Raw genomic sequence first — 17,435 nt, 5'->3', positions numbered from 1 at the left:
TGGGCAGGGCTGAAGTCAGCAATGGGCAGAGGCAGAACCTAAAGTGGGCAGGGCTACCCTTCCTTCTATCTTTCTGCTGCCCCATTTCCTTTTTCCTTCTTCCTCTCCAACCAACAAGTGCTCCATCAAAGGGGAAAACCACTCTTCCTAGAGTTTGGCTTTCCAGAGGGCATTTCCACTTCTCCTCTTTTCCATTGCTCCTTCTATTTCTCCTTTTTTCCCTTCCTCTATCCTACTTCTATCCCTTTAGGCTTACCACCCCTGCATGAGATTGAGCTGAGGGCCACATGAGATTGAGCTGAGAGCCACAGGTTTCCTACCCCTGATTTAACAGTTGCGAAGAAGATGGGCTAGAAAATAACTGATCCCACTAACAAAAGCCAGTGCAAGGACTTCCACTGAGAAGTAGAGCTCCCCCCCCCCCTAGTCCTGCCCCACATGCCAACAGTACAGTATGCAGGGAGAGGGGAAGGAAGACTGCTCCAATATGTAAGCAGAAATGCTTGTGATGACATCAGGGTTGCCACCTTTGTTCTGGCAAAATACAGGGCAGAGCGGTTGGGGAACGATTCCAACCCCCCAATCTAGTGCTGAAGTGACTTCAAAGCAACCCATTACAATCTATCTCATCCTTGCAGGATGGCCCTTCTGGAATTTGACACACAGGCACAAATTTGTAAATCTCTCTGTGCTTGGCTACCCAGAGCTTAAATACATGACCTTTCACATGCCTTTTCAAACACATGCATTTGGAGAGGATCCCTAACTTGGCCCAGAGAGAGAGAGAGAGAGAGAGAGAGAGAGAGAGAGAGAGAGAAGACGACCACCTTGTGGGATGTGAAACACAAGAGCTGTCAAGTAAAACATTCCTAGAGTGAACATGTTTACACATAGGGAGGAATGTTTCTCCAGCCAGCAGGTAAACTTCCTGTTTCCTTCTGGGCTGGGACAGACTTCCTCTGCATGTGACTAGAGGTGGGTGTGGCCTCACCTGTGCAGGTAAACGACAAAAGCACAGGGCAGGGCAGCCATCTCTCTCTCTTTGACTACATGCATCAAAGAAACAGCATCTGCTTAGCCAAAGATGCTCTCTTGGCTTCCAGCCAAGAGAGGACAAAGGGACTGTCTCCTTATGAGATAGTTTCCAGGTATATGTTACTTTTCTAAGCCAAGTCTGCCTTCTGGGATTCGATTGTGAACAGAATGTGAGTAAACTCTTTTTATACTTTTATAGAAGACTGTGTCGTGTCTTATCTTTTATGAGGGAATAAGGGGAAAATACCAGAACAGTTCTTATAGAGGCTTTAGTGAGCCTGAGCAAACGCATCCGCTGAGTTTAAAAAGGGGAATGTTACTCTGCTAAATTGTGAACTTGTTAACACAAGTTGGAAAGGCTATTATCAGACAATATATCCTCTCCTGCATCCCTGAACATTCCCACAGACCTGAAATGCAAGACCAAACTACTGATACAGGTAAAGGTAAAAGGTAAGGTAAAGAACCCCTGGACAGTTACCATAAGTCCAATCAAAGGCGACTATGGGGTTGCGGCGCTCATCTCACTTCCAGGCTGAGGGAGCCAACATTTGTCCACAGACAGCTTTCTGGGTTATGTGGCCAGCATGACTAAACTGCTTCTGGCGCAACAGAACACTGTGATGGACAACAGCGCATGGAAACACCATTTACCTTCCCGCCGCAGCGGTATCTATTTATCTACTCGCACTGGTAGGTTTTAAACTGCTAGGTTGGCAGGAGCTGGGACAGAGCAACAGAAGCTCACCCCATCACAGAGATTCAAACCGCCAACCTTCTGATCAGCAAGCCCAAGAGGCTCTGTGGTTTAGACCACAGTGCTACCGGCATCCCATATTATCGATACAGGACATAGCATTGAAGTATGGGACAATCCTATATTATACCATCCCCAGATGACATAGCAATCACCTTAAAGCCACATTGGAATGCTCCTTGCTCCCTAATAGTTTGTCCAAATTCATGTTAAATCACTTGAAGGTCAAATTAACTCCTTGGCTAAATTAAAGAACCATTCTTTGGAATATATATCCATCTTCGAGATGTTATGAATCTCAGTGAAGTTTCGCACCAGCCCTGCAAGAACCGGAGACCCACCAGCCTGGACATAGCTCACCCGGTATATATTTTAGCCATGACAACTTCCCTTTCCCTTTATTTTGGAACTGCAGGCAGGCAGCAAAAGTTCAGGTGGTTTATGAAGAGCCTGGTGGGCAGGTGGATGGGCTTGGCTTGGGTTGGCTTGGCGGGCCACAAGTTGTACTCACCTGCTTCCGATCTTGCAAGAGAGTTATTTTCAGGCTGATTTGCCTGGCAACTTTCCCAACAAAAGTTTTGAGAAGATCATAAGCGTCAATGAGGCATAAAAATCCCAACAGCTGCTTAGCAATGTAAAGGAAAATGAAAGTTTATGCACATAGAAAGTAAACCAATAGGTGGGAGCCAACATGAGAGGAATGATGAAACAGTCAGCAAAATGACACCCTTCAGATACCTTTGTTCTGCAGGAAAAGGTAGCAGAAAAGCTACTTTAGAGAAAACTGGGTTGCCGTCATTAAGCAGCCCTTCAGAGATCGGGAGGGGTGGGGGGAGGAATACAACAGCTTACAGGAATTTTTTCTGGATTGTACTGATCATTGAGCAGCAGATAGACACTGATGAAAATGGGAATCTAGCAACAAGGGAGATGTCCTAGTTGTCAGAGAGCTGGGATGATCATTAGAAACAGAGTTAAACTACAGTTAAGAAAGATTGAAAATTATTTTACCAAGTACAGTACAAGTTAATCTGAAGCATAATAATGATAATAATAATTTATTATTTATACCCCATCCATCTGGCTGGGCTTCCCCAGCCACTTTGGGTGGCTTCCAACAAAATATTAAAATACAATAATGCATCAAACATTAAAAGCTTCCCTAAACAGGGCTGCCTTCAGATGCCTTCTAAAAGCCTGATAGCTGCTGTTCTCTTTGACATCTGGTGGGAGGGTGTTCCACAGGGCAGATGCCACTACCATTTTGTTCCTGACCCACTCTCTCCTGTGGTTTCACATGGACCCATAGGAGCCAACTCCTAGGGGCCAAGGGACCTTCGACTCCCCCAATAAAGTATTTGAGGGGTCTGAGTTCCCCGAAAGTTGATGGTTGTTGCCATTCAAATTGTATGTGTGTACAATGCCATGTGATCGATTACCTAGGGTGGGGGGATACCTCCCCCACCCCAATATTTTATTCAAGTTGGCACTCCTGCATGGACCACTGGCAATGATGGCTGGGGTTGATCAGAGATGAAGATCATCAACATCATAGTCTGAACTGAGTTTGTGAGCTTACTGGCAAGCAAGGGAACAATCAATTTGGGTACGGCCTCCATAGGTTAATCCACTATCAAGCACAAGATTAATAATATTATTTATACCCAGCCACTCTGGGCGGTTCCCAACAGAATATTAAAAACAGAATAAAACATCAAACGTTAGAAACTTCCCTAAACAGGGCTGTCTTCAGATGTCTTCTAAAAGTCAGATAGTTTTTTATTTCTTTGACATCTGATGGGAGGGCGTTCCACAGGGCAGGTGCAACCACCGAGAAGGCCCTCTGCCTGGTTCAAACCTACATCATGGAACAAACCAACATCACTTGTACCAGGCAAAGGAACAAACTAAGCCTGAAATGACATTTCCTACAACTAGGAAGGAGGGCTAGTGAGTAGCAGACCAGGCATATCATGTGTTTAGAGGTCTCCTAGCCTCCACCCACATGAACTGACATGGTCAGCATATGATCCCAGAAACCTATATGCTCTTGCTCTAACAATCAAAAGACTCATCAACTAATCTCCATTGACGTAGGCCCCCATGTGTATTTTAATATGTAATTTCAATCTAGTTACACAATTAATTTGTTATGAATGAATCTTCATTTGCTAGCATTTAATAAATAGTTCTCCCAAGAGATGCAACTCAAAAATAGTCTGCTACTGATGTACCTCTTTGGAGAGAAGCATAGTCTCTCTACAGCTTTAAAATAATTTACTTTCCTTCTGTTAATCCAGTCTGCAAGCCAAGATGGAAACCTTGATGAAATGGTCCTCAAATCCAAAACACTCTTTAATTTGATTAGTTGAGATACTTCATATTTTTAAACCTATGGTCAGGGTGTATGACAACTTGTGGTACTTGCATCTTAGAGCTGTGCTGAATAATCTCAAGTTTCAAATTTTGGTGAGAGACTACAACTCTTGGTGGGGTGCCATTTTTCTCCCAAAGCTGTTCAATTTTCTGAATTCTTTCCCCCCCTAAGCATCCTTTTTTGACATTGCTGTTTCCTCTCAGCAATGTTCCTTATGCACCAGTTTTCCCCCAGTTCTCCTGCTTTCTCATTGAAATATTAATCACATTAGGGTACATAGAATGAGATTTCATCACGAGTATGCAATCAAGGTGTGGCTTATCATACATCATCCATGATGGGAAGTGAGGACAGTGTAAATTAATACAATCTTCACTTGCTTGCTTGCTTGCTTGCTTGCTTCCTGGATAAGGGGGGGGGGCTGAGTTTTTGCTCAGCATTATTAATATTACTCTGAAATATCCAGGTAAGTATATGATTCCAACTTGTGCTTTATATATTGTTGTAGAATGGTGGGTCGGTGTTTCACCTGTACATCAGCTTAGGGTGTCCCTCCAAGCTCCTAAGTCAGGGGTCAACAAACTTTTCCAGCAGGGGACCAGTCCACCGTCCCTCAGATCTTGTGGGGGGGGGCAGACTATATTTTGAAGAGGGAAAAAATGAATGAATTCCCATGCCCCACAAATAACCCAGAGATGCATTTTAAATAAAAGCACACATTCTACTTATGCAAAAACACCAGGCAGGCCCCACAAATAACCCAGAGATGCATTTTAAATGAAAGGACACATTCTACTCATGTAAAAACACACTGATTCCCGGACCGTCCACAGGCTGGATTTAGAAGGTGATTGGGCTGGATCCGGCCCCCGGGCCTTAGTTTGCCTACCCGTATCCTAAGTGATCAAATTAGTTTCTCTGCTAATGATGCTAACTGAGTCTGTTAATCATCTCTTCGTATGATTAAAGAGCACAGAAACCTCTAGCTGGAGATGCTTCTATAAGATGCCTCAACTGATGTCCCTTGAGAGTGTAAAGGAAATCAAAAGACCAGGGACCAGTCTCATTTTTCAGCTAGAACTGGAAGACAGAATGGGTTGACTTTCTCCCTCTGTTGAATTCAGAGCTATGGTTTTAAGGACTGCAAGCCATATCCGCTAGCCTCCATTTCAAAAGAAATCAAACCCAAGGTATGTGCTGACACCCCTGAAATCTCTTGCTGATTGGAGACCGAGGTGTGCATAACAATATCACACTATTCAGAAAGTTCCGAGAATATTGAACCACAATTCTGCAGTACCACCTTGAGTCAGCAAAAGCTTGTGATATTGATCTATTCCCAAGCCTTGCTTTGCTCGAGAAAAGCAGCGGAGTTATGGTGTTGCATTAAAAAAAGATCAAAGGAAGACCTGAATATTTTGTCTTCCTTATTAGGGAGAGAGCAAAAAGATTACACTGGATGAGTTTAAAACTACTCCTAGTAAGGCATTCTTAAATTGTATTTGGGAAGGTCTGAAGGGGGATTGTAAGTGTGTTAATATGAACATGATTACAGGCCCCCCTGATATCAGGAGGGGACCGAGTCAAGAAGGCCGTTTCTGCACATACCGGTGTGTGTGTGTGTGTGTGTGTGTGCGTGTATAAATGGAGCTCATCACCCTGGGAAGGTGGCCCATCTAGGAGAAGGAAAACTCTGATGCTAAACCTCCACTGCCTTGTGGGATATCTTCAGGAGAAGTAAAGGTCAGGGAGTAAACCCTACACAAATCTGAAGGAAAGATCTTAGGACGGTTGGATGGCGTCTGGTACACCTCCTTCCAGCAACTCCTGCTGCCAAGCTGGAGCCAAATGTATTGCTCTGCTTTCCTTTGGACCACACCAGTGAGGCTGAGAGAGTGGGGAGGTCTTTTTATCTGTGTAGCCCAGGACCTCCATACACACTGCACCCTGGGGAGGTCACTTCAGTGCTGCTAACACAGTGGTTTGGCTTTACCCCCAGAAGCAGACTCCATTGTCTCTCAAGGTAGATGGATGCCAGCAACAAAAACCCAGTCATGATGAGGACTGTGAACTCATCCAGCCTTATGTGCTTATGATCAGTAGCAACCACAGCAGAGCTACTCAACTAGAGGAGAATTACTTGCCCATTTTCCCGGTGGGGCGTGTTGCCTCTACTTACTGAGAGTGGGTTGAGGCACAGGGAGACTGCATCTGCACCATGACAATGGCACAGGCACCCTCCACTCCCACCACGGCTCCCACAACACACTGTGCCAAGTTCTTGCTGCTTGCCCTTCCACCTCTTGGTAAGTAGCAGCAATGTATGGTGCTGGAAAGACAGGGGAGCAGCACAAACCATGCAGCACTTCCAAAGCAGCTATTGCTTACAATCCCCTTTTGGATCTTTCCACTCGTGGGTGATGTGGGGCTCACTCGCAGCATGGCTCCATTGCCCCTCCATCAATGCAATTTAAGAATGCCCGAATTGGGCTACAACAAGCATAGGCACGGGTGGCGCTGTGGGTTAAACCACGGAGCCTAGGACTTGCTGATCAGAAGGTCGGCGGTTCGAATCCCCACAACAGGGTGAGCTCCCATTGTTTGGTCCCTGCTCCTGCCAACCTAGCAGTTCGAAAGCATGTCAAGGTGCAAGTAGATAAATAGGTACTGCTCCGGTGGGAAGGTAAATGGCGTTTCCGTGTGCTGCTCTGGTTCGCCAGAAGCGGCTTAGTCATGCTGGCCACATGACCCGGAAGCTGTATGCCAGTTCCCTCGGCCAATAAAGCGAGATGAGCGCCGCAACCCGAGTCGGTCATGACTGGACTTAATGGTCAGGGGTCCCTTCACCTTTACCTTTAAGCATAGGCAAACTCGGCCCTCCAGATGTTTTGGGCATACAGTTCCCATCATCCCTGACCGCTCGTTCTGCTAGCTAGGGATCATGGGAGTTGTAGGCCAAAAACATCTGGAGGGCCGAGTTTGCTTATGCCTGGGCTACATTTATGGTGCAATCCTATCAACGTCTACAGAGAAGGTAGTCCCCTTGTCAGGGTGCCATCAGCGGCTCCTGGCTAGTTACCCAGGAATGATAAAGACAAGGAAAAGTTCTTTACAGTCCTTTATTATTTCAAACTTTACAGAGCCTCTTGGATAATGGCATTGTCCCAAGTGAATCTCCATTCCGCTTCTCTCCCACTTCCTCATTTGTCATCATCATTGCCTCCTCTACTGGTGCCCTCTGTTTTCGAGCTCTTTGCTCTCCTACTTTCAAGGCTCGCCAGGTTCTGGGAGATGGAGAGTCTGGAATGCTTTCTAGGGACAACGTGTCAGCCAGCTGCTGTTCCAGCTCTGACTGCTCTTCCTCTCCCGTTATTTCCCAGCTTTCCCCCTCATCTGCCTCTGGACTGTGACCTCCCACAAACCCCTGTTGTAAATCTATGCTGTCTTCCTCTTTCTCCTCCCTGGAAGGGTCAGCATGGGGAGGAGGTCTCCCCCATTCCTCCTCCTCTGCTCAGCCCCTGACTTCATCCCCCCTCCAGTGCCCTCCTTCTCTGCCCAGTCTCTGACACCCATTGAGTTCAGTGTGGCTTACTCCCACGTAACTGAGTAGAGGGCTGCAGCCTCCATCTCAGCAGAAGAAAGCTAACAAAACAGAGAAGAATGAAAGTGATGCCGCAAAATCATTCGACCTGTATCCATGTGCTGTGTTTTCTTTTCTGACTGCAAAGCACCGCATTGGTTAGATGTTACCCGTTATATTTTTAATGGCCGGATTAGCATTATTATTTTCTTATTTTTCCTTTGGTGATGCAAAATAAATATTCCATTCATTGTGTTACGTGCATTTGATGTTGCTTTGGGCATCTGTTGAAACCGAGTTTGTTGTTTGTATCCGAAGCCCTACAGAGAGAGCTCTGAGACCAAAGAGTCCTCTCAGGTCTTATGATTAAATAGACATCAAGTGCATTATGGAGAAATAATAAATAAATAAGGGACTGGAGCTCTCAACTAGCTCAAATAAGACATTCAGATTAAAAGATCAAAGAGTCTTCAAAATAAACCATGCAGAGAAATATAAAAACAGTGGCAATATCTTTTTGTTTTTTGTTTGCTTCAGCCAAAGCGTGTTCTCCTTCATGGAGAGCACGTGTTGCGGTGGGGGCCTCCAGGACACTCCAAAGTTGGGGGCAGGCTAATTGATCGTTGGCCACTCATGCGATTGGGGCTTCCCTTGTTGTTGGGAAGAAGTTAATGTTGCCATTTATTGATTGACAGCCAGAAAGACTAAACTCCTTGCACGAGGCTAGGGCTTCCTCTTTTCGCCCGTGCATCGGATTGCCCATCCCTCCCTCCCTAGAATAGGGTTGTTCGCTTTGACCTTGCTATGCCTGTCATGGGGTCGTCTGCTCTTGGGGCAGGGGCCTGGTAGGAATTTTGTCCATCTGGCTGATTGGCTGGGGCCATTTGGTTTTTGCCTACTGCGTAGCAAATCGTCACAACTTGTAAGGTTCGCAGTTAGGCATTGGTTTATGGTTTGGTTGGTTGGTTGAGGGGCATGGATTGGCTGTGCCTGCCCCTCTAATGCTGCTGCTGCAAGGGATTCCGTTAAAGGAATTGGGGGCTAACTATTGCTTGTCCACTCTGTCAAGGGGGCTCGGGCCATAGCAATGAGCTCCTGGTTGCATTTGGGGTGAGGGCAGGTTCCCTGCTCCGCGTAACCCCCAAGTGTATTCCCCCATTCTGACTTTCGCATCGTGCGGAATGTCAGTCTGTCCCCCATGGTGGGGGCAGATAGTCGCAACCAATGCCTAAGCAACCACTCACAAATTTGTATTTTAATAAAGTTGTGGCCAAAATTATGCCAAAAATCTTAAACAAAAATTTCTGTGTGATGTGTGAGTTATTGGGGTGGCCCTGGGGACCTCGACACGCAAATGCATTTAATATTTGTGATATGCTGAGCAACCTGTATAATCTGAGCTGTTGGCTAATTTCAGACAGGATAAGAGATCTAGACATTGGAAATAAGGATTAGATCACTCCATCTATGAAAAGACTCTGTGGGTATTATTTAAGCCTTACAATCTCTGTGGAGGTTTCAAATCAATGAGTGGATACATAAATAGTTCCTGCTCTTAGGCAAAAGTGTAGCAGTGAAATACACCTAGGCCTATTGCTTAATTCCAACCTCAAATACCATCTCTTAAAAAGTATTTTAAAATGTGCTGTATTTTGTGTAATAGCCTAACTATGGGCTGACTTGGACTAACTTTGTAAGTAGTTACCTCCTACACATTGGGGACGCGGGTGGCTAACTTTGTAAGTAGTTACCTCCTACACATTGGGGACGTGGGTGGCGCTGTGGGTAAAACCTCAGCGCCCAGGACTTGCCGATCGCATGGTCGGCGGTTCGAATCCCCGCGGCGGGGTGTGCTCCCATCGTTCGGTCCCAGCGCCTGCCAACCTAGCAGTTCGAAAGCACCCTTAAGTGCAAGTAGATAAATAGGGACCGCTTACCAGCGGGAAGGTGCTGCGCTTGCTCGGCTCGCCAGATGCAGCTTGTCACGCTGGCCACGTGACCCAGAAGTGTCTCCGGACAGCGCTGGCTCCCGGCCTATAGAGTGAGATGAGCGCACAACCCTAGAGTCTGGCAAGACTGGCCCGTACGGGCAGGGGTACCTTTACCTTTACCTCCTACACAAGGTGGGCTGTAGAGTCAGACTTTGAGAATGTTTGTTCCAATTACATCACCATGTACATCATGTGTAAGCTGGATGTACTCATGTACAAATTTATATGTAGTTTGCCTAATTTCTAAGGTCCACCTTAGAAGGAAGTCCTATTTGAGAGGAAGTCCTATTTTAAGGGGAAGAAAAACCGCAGAAAATATATTCAACACAACAACATTTATATGCCACTCATCTGACTGGGCTGCCCCAGGCATTCCAGGCAGCATCCAACAAATTTAAAAACAATAAGACATCAAACATTAAAAAACTTCCCAATACAGAGCTGCCTTTATATGTCCTCTAATCATGTAATGTGCATGACTACCACATATAATCCAGTCACTCTCCACCACTCTATTACATATTAGAGGTGACGGGTTAGAGGTTATCTTGACTTTGTTTTGTGATAACATAGGGTTGCCATGCATCTGGATTTTCCCAGACATTTCTGGGATTCAAATGATGGAATTAGTGTCCGGGGAAAATTGGCAAAACACCCAGGTTGTTGAAACCTTCCCCCAAAAATAGCCCCACAATTTTTTGTGTCCGGGTCTTTACTTCTTGAAATATGGCAACCCTAGATAACAGCAAAAACTATTACGGCCGGTGCCAAAGAGCAGGAATGGGTAAACTGTTGTGGCTACAAATAGGGGAGAGAGTCAGTTCGATTTGCATTAAAAACCATTTTTCATTTCCCAAAACAATATGCAACCCCAAACATAGCTATTCTTCATAATTTGCACGTCTGCAAACATTGTGCTGTAGTTCTCCAGCCCAAAACAATTTATACGAAAATGTGTGTATTAAGGGAGAGTGTGCATAAAAATGCTCATATCATTGAACACAAGCAAACTTTCATTATAATTAGGAAGAAATGCTGGCAGAATTGCCTATATTAAGACAAATGCACACTAAAAGCAGATGATTTTTTGCAAAGTGTTTTAGCAGAAGGATTTTCAAGCTGATGCATAAATGTGAAGTGAACTAAAGACTGAAAATATGAGAAACTGAAATGGACAGATGTGTCCATTCCATGCTCCTCTGCCTCCTGAGGTGCTGTTGAACTGCAGCTCCTATCAGCCCCAATATTATAGAATGTAATTTTGTGGGAAGAAATATTACTCCAAATTCTTCAGAGAACACGCCTCAACAGTTGGGAGTTTGTTTCTGTCTGTACATTTAATCCATTTTTAAATAACAGTCATGTGAACAAACAAATGATATGAACAGGAGAAAAGGAACAGTTGAGATTTTCTTCCTCCCTGTTTGATCTCTGAGGTTTAGCATCAAACTTTTAACCAAGTCTTCAATGTGAGAGAGTCTATCTTTGATTGTTTGCCTCTACCCAAGATGGCTGGCTTGCACAGAGTTCAAATGTCAACAGCAATATGCTGTGACCAAGATAAAAGGATTAGTTGGAGTTACATCTGGAAAAAAACCCTGTAGCAGCCGGAAGATGTATAAAAAGTTCTTTACAACTCAATAAATGGGAGTGCCTGGCGTGCTCTGGTCCATGGGGTCATGAAGAGTTGGACACAACTAAACAACAACAACAAAATGGGAGAAACAGATTGGCACTTTCTGTATAAATCAAGTTGCATTCCTGTGCACGCTTATTTGAGAGGAAGTCCTACTGACACCAGTATGCCTTACTTCTGAGTAAACATGGATAAACTTTGTCTGCAAAGGCATACAATCAGCAGCAACTGTTACTCCACCAGTGAAGCATCTGTGATGGTCTTAGAAGTCAATCCCAGACAATGCTCTGCAGTAATATCAGCTGATGATATCAGACTGAGTCCACAGTGGCACATTTCCCAGAGTGCTAGCCATGTTCTATGATTCTGTGTAGAGCTATGGCTAGGCACATTTGATGAGCGAAACCATTCATGATATATATATCAGCAAGCTCCCATGTGAACTTCGTTTGACAAGAGTCGTACTTCAAAGATGGCCTCTAAAACCTGCTGATGTCATCAGGGACTCATGACTACTGCTTGATCACACATATCATGGAAGGGGATCTGAATGAATATCAATAGTGATACCACAGCTGTTACTTTCCATGGCCATAAAATTGCCATTATATCTGCAGCAGGTCAATGTGGGAAAAGGTTAAGGGTGTCAACTGATTAAATGATTTTTAGATATTCATCCCCCTAGCCAATTCAATCCATTCATCCATGATATATATTTAAATAAATCTGTAGGTTGGCAAAACTCTCAATGTAGATGTCCTTTTGACATACCGAAGGCAATATAAGATAATTTTAATTTAACGATCAAAATCCATTATGAGGAAATATCAGCTTTACTACTTCTCAAGCCCTCTGACAGCAACACACCAGAAACAAAGCAGCTGATATAATATGTCATTGGTCCGTCATGATGACCACACAAGTCTGTGGTTGGAGTTTATCAGCCCATATTCTACACCAGTAGGACGAAATGCATGTGTAAAAATGGGAACTGTGTGCACATTTCTCAGGGTTGAAAAGTTCAGTCCAGAAACTGTGTTCATCTGTTCACAGAGATAGCAGGATCGGGGAAGACTCCTGGACTGGACTTTTAACCTGCAGAAATATATCTGCAGCACTCAAAGGGCAAAGGTGTATTATCCACCTTAGAATGGGTTCTATGTTAGCATCATATTGCATTTTCAAACCGCCAAGTTGTTTATGCACAAATCAGTGCTTCCTCTTAATCAAAATAAGAGCCTGCATTTTCCATCTTGATACTTGCGCAGCAGCAAGGCATTCTCAGCAAAATAGTTAAGAACTAGGCTGCCATGTTCCGTTTGCTCAAATAGGCAGCAGCATGAAAAATATATGGGCAAGTCAGATAAAATTAGGATGATCATATATAATCAAGTTCCTAATCCTCTTTGATTGAAACTGTGTGAGCAATGGCCACCAAGCTTTGCATCGCTCCTAGCAATTTGAATTATGCTCTGAGCTGACAGAGAATGAATTATCCCCAATGACTCCCTCTTTCAGTCAATTGCTATATAAATGGAAAACAAATCCATCTCGATAGGAGAAAGATTTCTTTAAAAACAAATATGCAATAATATGCAATATACAGTTACATGCCAAACAAGACTGGTGAACTGTGTACTTCAGTTAATCCTGATTTATTTCCTTTTTTAAAAAATGCTGATAGAATCTAAATAAATTAGATAATAGCTTGAAATCCTAAGGTGAAAAGCAACAGTCCCCCCCCACCAGTTTGATAGAGCAGTCGTCCAAGCATCTCGTGAACAGTACTGCTCAGGGCCATCATAAGCATATCCAGCGCCGTGGTGCAAAGCTCCCTCCGGCGGCGCCCCCACCCCCGTTTCCCAGTGTTTTTTAGGGAGGACGGCGCTGCTGGCGGGGCTGGAGGAGGCGGGCAGTGGCTGGAGGGTGGCTGCTTCAGTGGGGAAGAGGCGAAGGCTGGACAGGGCGCTTCCCGGCTCAGCTGGATGCTTTGTTCAACGGTGGTCATGGCAGACGAAGGCTCTGGGTGATGCGCCGCTTTGGCACCGCATCCACCTCTTCCCTGGCGCCCTCCAGAACTTGGCGCCCCGCGCCACTAGCCTCTATGGGTAAGACGCTACTACAGAAGTCCACATCCCCTTCATGACAATGCTACTACAGAAGTCCACATCCCCTTCATGACAATCACTGTCATGCCTTTGCTCACAGCCACACATCCATCACAGTCATGTTTCCTTCTAAAATTATGCAACCTTCTAAGATTGTACAAAAAACCTTATTATTATGCAGTAATAATAATCAGGAATATGTCACAACAATCAGTGCAGATCTCAATGTGTCGCCTTTCAGCTAAAGCTACTATTTTCTGTGCACATAAATGGGGACATGCTTTGGAGCGCTCCAATATCTTCTTTCAGAAAGACATGCGGTGTGTTTCTCCTAAATAATGAGCATTGGAGCAGACACAACAACTCATTCTTGGAGTTCTTCCTGTGCTCCTTCTCCAGAGTGATCCTAGGAGCCAATCCTTGGTGGCTCCTATATCTACCCTAAATTATACTGCTAAATTACTGCTAATTAATTAATTAATTTTATAATGAATGATTTTAGAGTGTTGTTTGTACTGTTTTATTGTTGTTAGCCGCCCTGAGCCCAGCTTCGGCTGGGGAGGGCGGGATATAAATAAAATTTATTATTATTATTATTATTATTATTATTAAATGAAAAATGCTTGGGATGGTCTATATCTATCATCTCTCTCCTCTCTCTCTCTCTCTCTCTCTCTGTGTGTGTGTGTGTGTGTAGAAGAATTCCATTCAGTTCTACTGTATACTCAGAATTTAAAACATTCTGAGCCCAGGAATTTATTTTAAGCGTACACCTGTTTTGTATCAGACTCCATTTGATGAATCTTGGGTTCCTAGTACAAATAACAAAGTAGATCCTACAAGCCTGAGATCTGCCCATCCATGCTTTAATCCACTGGTAGTGTCTTTAAAATTAATTCAGTTGTTTATTTCCATGCCGTGCTCTGCAGGAAAGTCTGGAGATCAGAGTCTAATCTAATCAGATGTAAGAATACGGAGCTTAATTGCTCTCAGAGTTATCGTCTCATTATGTAGAGTTAAAAACCAAGCATTATACAGATATGAAGAATGATGCTGTTGTATAATTTAGAACTTTTCCTTTTCTGTTCAGTTATGAACCCACTATTGCATATGATTCAGACGACTTTCTTCTGCTGTGAATAAACTGAATTTCATAAAGCGGAGCTGATTTCCCCCCACCAGAGACATATGATAAGAGCTATAGGGCATGTGTGTGTGAAATGGTCCCCAAACCACCCCTTGCTCTCATCTTCTTTCACTGCTATCCCTTATTTCAGAGAGATGGCATTCCTTCTGACTGGCAAGCACATCTTTTCTCTTCCTGAAAGCCCATTAGAGTGAGAGCAGAAAACATCCACATCTGGGACGATGTTCTTTCATTGTGTTGTGTCATTTGAAGCCACCAGAGTGAGGGCAATCTACAAAAACAGTTATAGTCACCCTCAAATTCACATCCTACGTATAAGGTTCTGAAACTGAGGGGTGCATTTTGGTTCAGATCTAGCATTTTTCCAGCCCTTCCAAAATGGTGGAACTTATTTGGCCAAGCACATCTTTTCTCTTCCTGAAAGCCCATTAGAGGGAGAGCAGAAAACATCCACATCTGGGACGATGTTCTTTCATTGTGTTGTGTCATTTGAAGCCACCAGAGTGAGGGCAATCTACAAAAACAGTTATAGTCACCCTCAAATTCACATCCTACGTATAAGGTTCTGAAACTGAGGGGTGCATTTTGGTTCAGATCTAGCATTTTTCCAGCCCTTCCAAAATGGTGGAACTTATTTGGCCACTGGGGAAAAAAGCATTCCCCACCAAAGGCATTGCTTCAATTGCAACGGTGAGAATGTGATTGCACAAGTGTTGCAACAGCGTGAGAAGAGCTCTGATGGTTCCTTCTAAAGGCCCAATCGGATGGGAAATCCACAAGCAGGACATGAGTACAAGAGCACTCTTCCTCCCTCATGTTCCCTGGCAGCTGATATTCCGAAGCATAACTGAAGGCACTGAAGGCTGCAAATGCTCCAATTAATTTTATAACCCCTCTTTCTAAATGGAAAGAACTTGGTCCAAACATGGTCCAAGTGAATCATTTCCCAGCTTGTACTGTTCTGAGAGTATTATAATAAAACAATAAAGTCTAGTACATTGAAGGACAGTCGTCACCCTTCTTTCTTTTTCTTTCTTTGGAGTGTTCCTATGTTAAGGATGAAGGATAAACAAAAAGTCGAATCTGGGCAAGGTATTCACTGGAACGTCACTGTGTCGCTCTAAGCGCCAAGTGAGCAGATAATGGAATGCTAATGTAATACAGGAAGGAACTAAAAGGAAGTTTAATTATAAAGGGCTTTGAAGGTAAAAGGAAAGAAATTTGCAAGTGATATAGTGGGGGAAACAAGAGCCAACACAGAGATTGAAAAGAAAGGAAGTTCAGGGAACTAAGTAGCCACCATTTTGAGCCAAGATTTAGCAGCAGTGCTTTGAATTGATCTGATGTGAACACCACCAGAGAAATCAAAGCATGGAAGAAAGCTGCTTATTCTAATTCAGACCAGAAGATTCCCAAAAAAACTTCCGCGGCTCTCCTTTAGAGAAGAACACGCCTGTATTGCTGGCATCATGAAAGAGCAGCTAGCAATGGTCTTGAAGTGGTGAGTCCTGGTATCAAATTCTCACTTAGCCCATGAAGTTCATTGGAGAACCTTTAGCAAGTGAGAGTCACTCAACCAGTGGTGTAGCGTGGGGTTGCCAGTGCCCAGGGCATGCATGTGTGTGCTGGGATGTGTGTACACACCAGGGCTGTTTGCGTGCAGAGGATGAACAGAGCCTGCTGCACCAACCTAGTCCTTGCCACTGATAGAGCGACCTCCCATCAGAGCCAAGTGGGGCCGCCTGCCCACCCACGCAAGGGGGAGCCCGGCTAGCCAATGTGGCCCTTGGCAGGTGAATCCCCCCCCCCGACGGACGCAGAGAGGAGCACCAGACTGGAACACACTCCGGTTGTCTGAGTGGGGGCACCTGGTTCACACCCCGTCAAAATTGTGTGCTTGGGGCCACAGGCCCCCTGGCACCCCATGCTATGCCCCTGCACTCGGCCTAGCCTGATGCAGATTGCAGATAACCCCCATGTGTTATAAAGATGTTACAAATCAGGGGTGGGGAATCTTTTGCCGCCTGAGGTGGGTGGAGCCAGAGCTAAAAGTGGGTGGAGCAATGTACATTATAGCATTGTAAAGTTTGTTAGCTTTTACACACCCTCCTTCTCCTCCAAGAGTCAGAGTTCAAGGATATGTTCCCACCAAGAAACATTCAGTGAGGAGCACAGATTTCCTAAAGGTCAGATAAAAAGGATTTGAGAGCCACATTTGGCCCCTAGGCCTAGATTCCTCATCACTATGATACACTGATTCATAATACTTTGATGGAACTTTGAAACGCCCTGTGTGATATTATGCACATGTCTTTGAGATTATTCAGCAGTTAATCAGCAATGAAACATCTGGGGAAGATCATAAGCAGGAAGATCGTGTTTTTTAAAAAGTATATTGGCATAGCAACTTAAATGCACTATGCCAAGATCAAAATTGTGCCTAATGGATCTCATTACTTTTTAATAGCTCATCAACGGAAACAAATCAATTTAAACATCAGACTTTGGAGCAGATTGGAATCAGGCAAAAAGAAATAGCCAACCTTGTACTATGGTATCTTTGTTAATGAACAGTACTTCAAGTATTGCAATAAATGAATAGATCTAATCTACGGTCAGCCTCCTGGTATGTGAAAATGGAGCAATCGAGTTTCCAGTGAGTTCATGTGCACTCAAGGCCTGTGAAATATACGCAGAGTCAAGTGTGGATTTCATGCTCTTTTTTCAGCTCATAGTAGTGAGGAATGCCAGTTCCCCCAAAATGTCTGCTTTATATACATTATTTACACAATGGGCTGCACGTG

Source organism: Podarcis tiliguerta (genome assembly GCF_965153285.1).
Source record: "Podarcis tiliguerta genome assembly, chromosome: 1".
Classification (NCBI taxonomy): domain Eukaryota; kingdom Metazoa; phylum Chordata; class Lepidosauria; order Squamata; family Lacertidae; genus Podarcis; species Podarcis tiliguerta.
This window is presented reverse-complemented; position numbering follows the sequence as displayed.